The following is a 12,701-nucleotide window of genomic DNA, read 5'->3' on the forward strand; positions in this document are numbered from 1 at the left end:
TTGCACTCTACCTCTGGGCGTCAGAGCAAGACTCCATCTCAAAAAAAAAAAAAATTACATTTATGACTTTAGGGAAAGATTAATAAAATTTAAGGTAAAAAAAAAAAAAAAAAAAGTTAAGCAGAGTGGTGCACACCTGTAATCCCAGCTACTGAGAGTTTAGATGGAAGGATCACTTGACACCAAGAGTTCAAGACCAGTCTGGACGACAGAGACCTCATCTCTTAAAACTAAGGAAACAATATGTCTAATTTTTTTTTTTTTTCTAAAAGCCCCATAGCCTCAATTCTAGAGAATAGCTATAGTATTTCCTAAATCTCTTAGAACTGAGTTTTTTAGTAGGTACAGTGATTTGAATATTGAATGGTCTTTTGGAGGCTTTAGTAATTAGTTTTGCCCAAACTAATTGTGAAAAAAAGATCCAGCTGGATTTATTTATTCCCTTGTTCCAGACCCCATCATTTGCCCTAGTTTATAGTTTAAGCAGAAGACATTTCCCCTTGGGGACAATAAAGCCAAGAAAACTGAACACCACATTAAATGTTCAACACATTGGACAACACATTAAGTGTATATACCTTTCAAAAATTAACTTTTAATTTAAAAAGGAAGGGTGTAAAATTTTTAAATGAATTAACACTCTCAGTGATCACCAGCCAACACTGCTCATGGCAAAAGCTCTTTTTCCACATTGCCAGTTTTTTTTTGCCTCATAAACTTGGCCAGCTCAGAAGAATGAACGGGTAAGGATGACTTCCAGCAGCCATTGCTGCTGACCGGAAAGAAAAGTGAAGCTAGAGGCTACTTGCCCCCTCCCTAGGGGTAAGATGCAAGATCGTTTGGCTCACCTGGAGCCTGTTGAGTCAGCCAAGTGTTTTAACAAAGCTTCTGGTGAAGACAAGCCATCAGTCTCTTGAGCAGTGGAGTTCCCCTGGCCTAGGTCAGAACCAAGTAGTAGCCATCTGGATTCTGCACTGAAAGCAGTAAAAAGGCACCAGTGGGACCAGTCAGGTCCTCACCCTCCAAGCAGCCTACAATGCGTCTGGTACACTCAAGTATTTTTTTGTTTTGTTTCTTTTTTTGAGGCGAAGTTTTGCTTGTTGCCCAGGCTGGAGTGCAGTAGCACGATCTCGGTTCACTGCAACCTCCACCTCCCAGATTCCAGCGATTCTCCTGCCTCAGCCTCCCGGGGAGCGGGGATTACAAGTGCCTGCCACCACGCCTGGCTAATTTTTGTATTTTTAGTAGAGACAGGGTTTCACCATGTTGGCCAGGCTGGTCTTGAACTCCTGACCTCATGATCTGCCTGCCTCGGCCTCCCAAGTGCTGGGTTACAGGTGTGAGCCACCACGCCTGGCCACACGCATCTTAAAACCTGACTTCACATCTACCTCTTCCTACCCCCTTGTGTACATATGCCAAGCTGACCAGCTGTGGCATGTGGAGAGGTGGAAGGCAAACATCTGAATAACCAGATGCCAAGCAGACTAGTCAGAGGTGCCCTATGCCAGGTGATGTCCAGCAAGCACCTGCCCTTCTGCCTTATATCATGCCGGGGGGCAGGTGGAGAAAAGTGGGGGCCTTACTTTCCCCTCTGATAAACTCCCTGACAACAGAAACTGGAGCATTTTTTATTTAATGAGGATGCATTTATTCAGTCATGTTTTCCCTAAGCAATAAATGTCTTTTAGCTATACAAATCCCTCTCCCCTTGACAGAAAGCTGGCATTCACAGATGTTTGCTAGTTAATTGGGACACATCCCCTTAATCCCCTTCAAAGAGGCTTTTTTTTTTTTTTTTTTTTTTGAGACGTTTGAGACAGACTCGCTCTGTCACCCAGGCTGGAGTGCAGTGGGGCAATCTCGGCTCACTGCAACCTCTGCCTCCTGGGTTCAAGGGATTCTCCTGCCTCAGCTTCCCAAGTAGCTAGGACCACAGGCACATGCCAGCATGCCTGGCTAGTTTTTTGTATTTTTTGTAGAGATGGGGTTTTGCCATGTTGGCCAGGCTGGTTTTGAACTCCTGTCCTCAAGTGATCCACCTGCCTCAGCCTCCCAAAGTGCTGGGATTACAGGCATGAGCCACCGCACCTGGCCCCCAAAGAGCCTTTTAGTCTCATTTAGGAGACAGAATATATGCTCAGCACACTCTTATCACCCTTTATAGGGCCAGGCAGGCACACTCCTCTGCCTCTAAAATCCCTTTTTTCATCACAGCCACAAAGTATGATTCGTCCTTAAAATTCTGGACCACCTGCAAGAGTGAAGTGGGCACAAAGGCAATTTTGTTATTAGAGCCAAAGAGAACAAGCCATGCCATGGAAAAGAAAGCTTAGTTTGAGGCAGAAGTGTTAGTGAGGCCTCCGTGGGGACTTACGGCAGGAAATGGCTGCCTTTTATCTGGTCACTGAGGAGAATGAAGATGCCCCCAGGGCCCTGGTGGAAAAGGCCATGGATCTGATTGGCTGGGATGGCCAGGAGCTCAGCCAGTTTCCCCATCAGCTCTATAGCACTGAGTTCATCCAGAGAGATCTCTTGATAAAAGTCTTGGGGCATGGGCAACACAGAGGCAGGGGTCAGCAGGGGAAGGGAGTCCAGAGACGTGCCCACAGGAAACCAGGGGTGCCAGGAAGATGGCCATGGGGTGGGGGGAGGAGAAGTAAAGAAGGAAAAGTTGGCTGGGTGTGGTGGCTCACACCTGTAATCCCAGCACTTTGGGAGGCCGAGGGGTGGATCACCAGGTCAGGAGTTCAAGACCAGCCTGGCCAAGATGGTGAAACCCCATCTCTACTAAAAATACAAAAATTAGCTGGGCATGGTGGCAGGTGCCTGTAATCCCAACTACTTGGGAGGCTGAGGCAGGAGAATCTCTTGAACCTGGGTGGCAGAAGTTGCAGTGAGCTGAGATCGCGCCACTGCACTCCAGCCTGGGCAACTCCATCTCAAAAAAAAAAAAAAAGGAAAAAAGTCTACTTCACCTCTCATCCCTCATCTTTTGGGAGGTGTCTGAGGGGAACCTATGTTTAAAGACATAGGACACCCACATATTAATGACTGGGACCCAAGTACATAACAAGATGATGTTCTAATCCCATTTGCTAATGGAGTAACGATCAGGTGGGGTGGAGGAGTAGAACATGGTAGAATAAACCCAAGGAGACATTCTGGAAGGAGAGGGACTAATCTGGTCATGGAAGGTAGGGAAATGCCAAGAAGGGCATCCTGGGTCCCTGGAATGGTGGGGTATCACCATTCCTCTTCTAGGGAGAGGTTTCATGCAGCTACACCTGAATTTCCTATCTTCTGGAGAGAGAGGCCAGAACCTCACTTGAGTCAGGGTTTTTAGGAACCTTGTTCCCTTGCCTAGAGGTCTCCTGAGCCACATACAAAGTCGGTGACAGATGGGCCTGGGCCAGGAAAACAATCTATGTATCAGTCTTATACCTGAACTAACAGCTCCCACTTCTAGCCCCCGTCCTAGGTGAGATCCCAGCCTCCTTCCAGGTCTCGAGGGAGGGAGGTCACTAAGCAGTTCTTAGGTACTTAATGAATGCTGGACACTAGGGAGAGAAAAAATGGGGAAGAAAAAACCCCACAGACATCTCTATCCCCAGAAATGGAATGATGCAGGTGGGATGGCCACAGAAGGAGGAGGTCACAGGAGCCTAGCTTTTCACCCCAGCCCTGCCAGCCTTGGGTTGTGACCTCAGACTGGTCACTGTCCTTCTTGGGCCTGAGTTTCTTCTGTAAAAAGAGGGAGTGGGACTAAGTGGTCTTTAAGGTGACTTCTGGCTTAAACATTGTATGAACTGGGCGCAGTGGCTCACTCCTGTAATCCCAGCACTTTGGGAGGCCAAGGCAGGTGGATCACCTGAGGTCAGGAGTTCAAGACCAGCCTGACGAATGTGGTGAAACCTCGTCTCTACTAAAAATACAAAAAATTAGCCGGGCGTGGTGGGGGGGCGCCTGTAGTCCCAGCTACTCGGAGAGGCTGAGGCGGGAGAATGGCGTGAACCCAGGAGGCGGAGCTTGCAGTGAGCCGAGATAGCGCCACTGCAGTCCGGCCTGCGAAAGACTCCGTCTCAAAAAAAAAAAAAAAAAAAAATTGGCCAGGCATGGTGGCAGATGCCTGTAATCCCAGCTACTCAGGAGGCTGAGGCAGGATAATCACTTGAACCCGAGGCAGAGGTTGCAGTGAGCCAAGGTCGCACCATTGCATTCCAGCCTGGGCAACAAGAGTGAAACTCCATATTAAAAAAAAAAAAATTGTATGAAACATACCTTCTAGCTAAGTTAGTAAGGGCCACTACAGTGGGAAGGGGACCCTCATTGGCAGTGCCCAGCACCTGGCTCTAAGAGTATTGAAAAGGCGGATCCCATCAGCAGCAGCCCCGCAGATTTGGATAAGGTCCTGGCGTGTACGCTTCAGCAGATCCGGACCTGTAGAGTCAGACAGGGCCAGACTGAGGAAACAGGCCTGGGATCAAGGGTGGGAAGTAAGGGACACAGTCTGTTAGTCTACAAATAGCCCTAGTGTGCTCAGACATGGGAGTCAGACTTGGATTTAAATCCCAGTTCTGCTACTTGTTAGCTGTGTGTCCTTGGGCAAGTTATTTAACCTCTCTGGGCACTGTCCTCAAGGGATAGTGTATAAATTATATGGGATAATTCATGAGACGAGAGCCTAGCACAATGCTGGGCAACTCTTAGTCAATAAAGGTTAGTTGAAGGGCTCACAACAAGCCGAGACAGAGACAGCCTTCCTGCCTGTGTGTCCCACCCACTCGCAGTCCCCTACAGGTCTGGCTCCTGTCAGACACTAGCCTCACCAGTGAAGTTGGCCAGCATCCGGCAGTAGCTGGAGAACCGGTGCTGATGCAACCATTGCTGTGTCTCTGAGATGGGGGCTTTATGGTTCAGATCCTGAGGTATAAAATGGATGGTCCAGGTAATACCAGGACCCAGGGACAGAACAAGAAAGGGAAACAGACCCTCCCTTAGGAGGTCCCAAGTCTGAAAAGGGAGACTGTTCCTGCCCAGTCCTATCAGGTTGTTACAATCTATGGCCATATCACATCTGGCCACCAGGGGGCAGGGCCACTCCATTCTGGAGCTTGAGATGAAGCTGCCGAGAAGGCTTTGGGACAGTGGAGAGTGGGAAGGGGAAGGCTCACCTCAACTGGGCTACACCCCAAGGTGTCCAGAGCGAATGGCGGTGAGGAATAGAGCCTATGAGGAGGAGCAAAGGTTCAAGAACTCTGCGGAGCATTGCAGCCAGTCTCCCTCCACCAACACCCTTCCTCCAGGCCTGCCCTGGGACAGAGAGCTTGCTCCTGTCCTTACCCCACATATTCCCCACCAATCGTCAGCCCTGCCCTTTGCTCCATACCTGGGCTAGGAGCTCTTTTCTTCACTCTCACCCCAAAGGGCTGACAGGAGGTGCTCATCCTGCCTCACCTTTCTAGGGACAAAAGCCTGCAGGAGTGGGGAGAGGTCAGAGCCAGAGAGCTGAGAGGTGGCCGGGGCCTTGCAGGGGACTCCGGCCATGGCGAACACTGCAGGCAAACACACAGCAATGCTAGTCATTGCTCCCTTCTCTCCACCTGTATATTAAGAGCTGACCAGGGGCCTGACAAGTGGACTGAGTTTCCACAGGAAGCAAGAAATTAACCAGCCGGCAGGCCTGCGGCAGTGAGGAAGGGCCTTGGAGGAGCTGGCCAGGAGGAGCAGCAGTAGGAGGAGGGGGCCAGGCAGAGGGAGCACACAAGGAAGGAGGTGGCGATGGCCCGTGTAGGACAGGCAGCCTGGAGGGCGTCAGCTCCTGGAAGCTTCAACAACCACAGACAGGGCAGAGAATGCCCTTTGCAGGAAGTGGTAGAGTCCCCGGGGGGGCTGTGATGGGCTTGCAGCAGTCAGAGCCCTGGAGGCCTCCATTTCCCCATCTGTACCGTGAGGATCTTTTCTCCAACTCTCCCCTCCTGCTCTCGCCCCAACACACGCACCTCCAAGAAGACAGTGCTCTCGCAGGCGGTCTGATACTTGTCCCTCTCACGCAGGGGCTGTTTCTCCATCTTCTCGCGGTCCATTTTCAGTTTCTGCTCCTTTGGGCTGCAGGAGGATGATGAGGAAAGCCTCGGGCTCCTCTCTTTTTTTTTTTTTTTTTTTTTAAGCTGGAGTCTCACTGTGTTGTGCAGGTTGGAGCACAGTGTCATCATCTCAGCTCACCGCAACCTCCGCCTCCTGGGTTCAAGCGATTCTCCTGCCTCAGCCTCCCAAGTAGCTGAGACTACAGGCTCGTGCCACCACGCCCAGCTAATTTTTGTATTTTTAGTAGAGACAGAATTTCACCATGTTGGCCAGGCTTGTCTCGACCTCTTGACCTTGTAATCCGCCTACCTCAGCCTCCCAAGGTGCTGGGATTACAGGCATGAGCCACCACGCCCGGCCCAAAGGCTCTTTCTTTACCTGCCCACCTCTCTTCAGTGGCTCTGTTGGATTGGCTGTGAGACAGAGACCAAGCCCCATCCCTCTGTGTACAGAAAAGGAAACAGTCCAAGAGATGGGGCACAGCAGGCTGAGGATCCACAGCAACGTGGGGCCAGAACCCACACAGCCGGTGAGGCCAGGTGACAGCCCTGAGAGGGAGGAAAATGGGCCCCATTGCTGCCTGTACCTTAAACACCTTGATGAGGCAGCCAGCCGAGTGCAGGTGGTCTAGCGGCAGCCCCTTGTCACTGGGCCTGAAGGTGTTGATCTGGAGGTGGAAAGGGATCCCTTTGTCTCCACCTTTCTTCTGCCTTTCTCTCCACCTTTCTTCTGAGGTGTGAACTGAGATGGAGAAGAAACAAAGAGAAAACAGGGCAACTCCAGATCCACCTACACTCAAGGGAGTCCACCCAAAACCAGTTACCCGCCTGCCACCTGTCAGCCACATACTACTACAGCAACTTTCCATCCCCAACTAGTGTCCATTCTATTTTTATTTATTTTTTGAGACGGGGTCTTGCTCTGTCACCCAGGCTGGAGTGCAATGGTGTGATCTTGGCTCACTGCAACCTCCGCCTCTCAGGTTCAAGCGATTCTCCTGCCTCAGCCTCCGGAATAGCTGGGACTACTGGCACGTGCCACCGTGCCCAGCTAATTTTTGTATTTTTAGTAGAGATGAGAGATGGGGGTTTCATCATGTTGGCCAGGCTGGTCTCGAACTCATGACCTCAAGTGATCCCCCCCCCCGCCTCGGCCTCCCAAAGTGCTGGGATTACTGTCATGAACCATAGCTCCCAGCCAAGCTTCCACTCTTTTTTTTTTTTTTTTTTTTTTTTTTTGAGACGGAGTTTTTACTTTTGTTGCCCAGGCTGGAGTGCAATGGCATGATCTCGGCTCACAGCAAACTCCACCTCCCAGGTTCAAGCAATTCTCCTGCCTCAGCCTCCCGAGTAGCTGGGATTACAGGCATGCGCCACCACACCCAGCTAATTTTGTATTTTTAGTAGAGACTGGGTTTCTCCATGTTGGTCAGGTTGGTTCACTGCAAGCTCCACCTCCCAAGTTCACACCATTCTCCTGCCTCAGCCTCCCGAGTAGCTGGGACTACAGGTGCCCACCACTACACCCGGCTAATTTTTTGTATTTTTAGTAGAGACGGGGTTTCACCATGTTAGCCAGGATGGTCTTGATTTCCTGACCTCGTGAACCACCTGCCTTGGCCTCCCAAAGTGCTGGGATTACAGGTGTGAGCCACCGCGCCTGGCCCCAAGTTTCCATTCTTAAAGCATCACTTTACTAGTTTCTTTCCCTTGGTCAAAATCCTTCAATGGCTCCCCATGGTTATGAGACCAGAAGCAAAGTTCCTAACCCTGGTATTGGATCACCTTAAAGAGTCAAGTCAAGCATTGCTGCACGGCTGCTCTTTCTCATCTGTCAGTGAACCCACTGACCCTCCCTGCCTCCCTGATCAGGACCCCAGCACACCTGCAGAGTTTTCCCCAGAGGCCTCTACCCAGAAAGCTCCCCTACTTACATCTGAGCCAAGACATCCCTTCAAGGGTAGAGTGGCCAGATAAAACACAGGATGCCTAGTAAAGTTCGAATCTCAGATAAACAACAAATAATTTTTAGTTTAAGTGTATCTCAACTATTGCATGGAATATACTTATACTATACTTAAAAAATTCTTCTTTTTTTTTGAGACGGAGTCTCCCTCTGTCGCCCAGGCTGGAGTGCAGTGGTGCAGTCTCGGCTCACTGCAACCTCTGCCTCCTGGGTTCAAGAGACTTTGTTTTAAAAAACATTTAAAATTTAAATTTGGCTGGCGTGGTGGCTCACCCCTATAATCCCAGCACACAGTAGGAGACAGAGGCAAGAGGATTGCTTCGGGCCAGGAGTCTGAAGCCAGCCTGGGCAACAGAGTGAGACCTCACCTCTACAAAAAAATTTAAGAATTAGCTGGGCCTGGTGGCACATGCCTATAGTCCCAGTTACTCGGGAGGCTGAGGCAGGAGGATTCCCTATACCCAGGAGTTCCAGGCTGCAGTGAGCTATGATTGCATCACTGCACTCCAGTCTAGGTGACAGAGAGAGACCCTCTCTATATAAGAAAACAATAATTTAAAATAATAATGCTGGGCGCAGTGGCTCATGCCTGTAATCCCAGCACTTTGGGAGGCTGAGGTGGGCAGATCACTTGAGGTCAGGAGTTCAAGACCAGCCTGGCCAACATGATAAGACCCCCATCTCTCTACTAAAATACAAAAATTAGCTGGGTATGGTGGCACGCTCCTGTAATCCCAGCTACTTGGGAGGCTGAGGCAGGAAAATCGCTTGAACCTGGGAGACAGAGGTTGCAGTGAGTTGGGATCACACCACTGTACTCTAGCCTGGGCAACAAAGCAACACTCTGTTTCAAAATAAATAAATACAGTGGGGCACAGTGGCTCATGCCTGTAATCCCAGAACATTGGGAGGCCGAGGCAGGAGAATCACCTGAGGTCAGGAGTTTGAGACCAACCTGGCCAACGTGGTGAAACCCTGTCTCTACTAAAAAAAAAAAAAAAAATTATCTGGGCATGGTGGCCTGTGCCTGTAATCCCAGCTACTCAGGAGGCTGAGACAGGAGAATCGCCTGAACCTGGGAGGCAGAGGTTGCAGTGAGCTGAGACCGCGCCATTGCACTCCAGCCTGGGCAACTCTGTCTCAAAAAAATCAATAAATAAATAAATAAAATAAAATAAAATAAATAAATATAAATAAAAATAAAGTAAAATTCAAATTTGAGCATCCTATATTTTATTTGCTATATCTGCCAATCCACTCCAGGAAGCCTTTCAGGCCTGCCACCCCAAGCAGCCTACAGCCTCTGTGTTTGGCCTGGCACCAGGATTCTAAGGGTAAGCAGCATCTTCCTCTCTTCACACCCAGTACTCAGAGTAACCTGCCCATAATCCCATGAAAAACAGTGAAAGAGTCCAACTTTAGAGTGAGGAAACTAAGGCTCACAGAGGCTACAGGACCTGGGTAAGGTCCATGCTAAGAAGTGGTAAGGCAGGCACAGTGGGTCACGCCTGTAATCCCAGCACTTTGGGAGGCTGAGGTGGGTGGATCACCTGAGGTTGAGAGTTCAAGACCAGCCTGACCAACATGGAGAAACCCCGTCTCTACTAAAAATACAAAATTAGCCGGGCATAGTGGCGCATGCCTGTAATCCCAGCTACTCAGGAGGCTCAGGTAGGAGAATTGCTTGAACCTGAGAGGGAGGTTGCTTGAACCTGAGAGGGAGCTGAGATCACGCCATTGCGCTTCAGCCTGGGCAACAAGAGTGAAACTCCATCTCAAAAAAAAAAAAAAAAAGAAAAGAAAAAAATATTTATCCTTTTTTTTCACATCTGGCCGAGAGTCATTCTTATTTTCCCCTCACCCCTCCCCAAATCACCTTCCTTTTCCACCTACACGGTTGCCACCCCCATCTGACCTCCAGCCTTTTCCCAGGCCCAGCTTCAGGCTCACCTGCAAGAAGAGAGACGTCCTCTTGGTTGGGTCCCAGTGAAACTCCACCATGTTGAGTTGTGAGAGCAGCACTTAGGGCTCTATCACTCCCACGGACAGTGGCACATCTGCAGGCACAGGGTGGCAAGCAAGGAACCAGGCTCAGCCCTCCCAGTCCACAAGGACTCCTGAGCCAGAGCTCAGGCTCGAAGGGCCCCCGGCCTTTCCCCACTCATGGATGTCCAGGATGCGGTCCCTGGGCCCGGCTCCACCTCCACCCAGCCAGCTGCTGCTGCTCTGTGTACCGCAGGTGCGGGTCATGGAACGCCACCTGCACCACACTCTGCAGCCACAGGAGGGCGTGGCGCACAGTCAGAGGACGCCGGCATTGAGGACTCAGTCTTCACACCTGTGTAGGCTGACCTTCCCACACCTCCCTTCCTACCCCAGGAGGCATTAGGACTTAGAATCACCAATCCGTGTTCAAATGCCCATCTGCCACTCACAACTGTGAACCAGAGAAGTAATCTAGAGGCCCTGAGCCTCAGTTTCCTCATCTGTAAAAAGGGGGAGTTAATGCCTTCCCACCCTAGGCACGCCACCCATTTCTTTGCAACATGTCACTGTTGGTCATTTCACAGAATGTGTGTAATTACTTGTTTGTCTTAGTAGAATGCAAGCCTCCTGAGGAAGGGAACCACATCTGTCTCATTACTGATGAATCCCTAGCTCATGGAACATTTTCTGGCATAGAATGGGGGCTAAAGAGGTAATTTTTTGAGAAAAGGTCACGTGTGTGAATAACACTGTGTAAATATATTTCCAATTTTATTATTTTTATTATTATTATTATTTTTGAGACAGAGTCTGCTCTGTTGCTCAGGCTGGAGTGTAGTGGTGCGATCTTCACTCACTGCACCCTCTGCTTTCTGGGTTCAAGCCATTCTCATGCCTCAGCCTCCCAAGTACCTGGGATTACAGGTGTGCGCCACCATGCCCAGGTAATTTTTGTATTTTTAGTAGAGACGGGGTTTCACCATAGCTGGTCTTTAACTCCTGACCTCAGGTGATCCGCCCGCCTCAGCCTCCCAAAGTGCTGGGATTACAGGCGTGAGCCACTGCGGCCAGCCTACACTGTGTAAATGTGTTTCTAAATCTCAGTTCTGCTACTTGCTGGCTCTGTGTCCTTGAGAAAACATTTAACTTCTCTCTGCCTGTTTCTTCAATTCTTGCCCACCACTGAGCTGTTATGAGGGTCCAATTAAATGACGGACGTGAGAGGGTTCTCCGTGACGATGACATCACTGTGATGACATTGGCTTCTTGCCCAGAGAAACAGTCATATCCAGCCTTTGCCACTTCTGGGGAGGAGTGTACCCACCTTCAGCAGCTGGGGGCACTGGGTGGCATCACACGGCTTGGAGCTGCAGAGCATCCGGACCTCATAGGACTGGCCTGGGAGGGATTAAGGGGATGCGTGAGCCCCACTCTGAGGGGCAGAGTGGCACCTACCACCTCCAGCTCACCCTGGGCCCAGCTTCCGGAGCTCACTGCCCACTCGCTCCTCCCCTCTCCCAGGCCTAGCATACCCTGGTTCAGGTAGGTGAGGGTCTCCTCCTGCTGCTTCACGGCTGGCGAGGTAGCTGCACAGAGCACGTACTGGAACACGGGGCAGGGCGGCTCCGCTCCAGGGATGTTGGGCAACTCCTCCTGCTTCAAGTAGGGCAAGGGCAGGGGCTCCTTGCCAGGGAGAGGAGGGCTCTGCCAGCTTTCTGCCCTGTCCATCCCCTTTTCTAAAGGTCTTTGACTTTCTATGCCAGACCTTCCCTCTGGGGAACCCAGTTTCCTGTAGCAGGTCCCCAAGCTGCAGCCAGGGCCGAAAGGACCCCCATTCAGCTCCTTGGGCCTCCAGGAGGCCTCCCTGAAGGTGCTGATCTCAGATTTGTGGCCGTTCTACTCAACGGCTGCCATCAATTACTTGTCTTTGCAACCTCAAAGTTTGCCTGATACTGAGTAAATTCCCAACAAAAATGTCCTAAGTGGGATCAGGCTGTTTTTGACATGTCCCAGGACACACTGAACTCCAGGTACATTTGACCACTTCCCCATCTCCAGAGGAGCCCAGGAATGGGATCCCCACTCCCGTCAGCTTGAAATGGATGAGGTCCACCCCAACTTCAGACCAGCACCTTCCCGGGGACCTGGGGGATCCAGCCCTTACCTGAGCAGGCTGCTGTGGGGCCCAGGGTATATATCCCCAGGACTGGGCCATAGATGCTCCAGCTGGTTGTGCCAAAACAGCATCTTGGAGACAGGGCAGGGCCGGCTGTGAAACAGCTCAGCGTGGGGTTGGGCTGCACCCACTGGGCCCCTCACCTGGGGCCTCCACCTTTATACACAGAAGCACACCCGCAAAAGGGTGGGGCGGGGCCTGGGCCTCTTATTGGCCGAGCACCCAGGGCTCTAGCACACTCCGGACCTGTGGGGGCAGCCCAGGTTGTGGGGAATCAAGATCTGGGTCCCGAGGGCTCCCCAGCAATCATTAACTTGAAGGGGAGGGTACGGCAAAACGAAGTCACAAGGATGGATGTCCAGTCCTCTACTGGTCCCCAAGAGGCCCAGAGGCAATGAGTGGCACCCTCAGGTTTCAAGATTGGCCCCAGACCCATAAGCCACACAGAGTCCTGGAGACCCCTGGGATCAGCCCCTCCCCTGACCCC

Source organism: Nomascus leucogenys, unplaced genomic scaffold (genome assembly GCF_006542625.1).
Source record: "Nomascus leucogenys isolate Asia unplaced genomic scaffold, Asia_NLE_v1 Super-Scaffold_285, whole genome shotgun sequence".
Classification (NCBI taxonomy): domain Eukaryota; kingdom Metazoa; phylum Chordata; class Mammalia; order Primates; family Hylobatidae; genus Nomascus; species Nomascus leucogenys.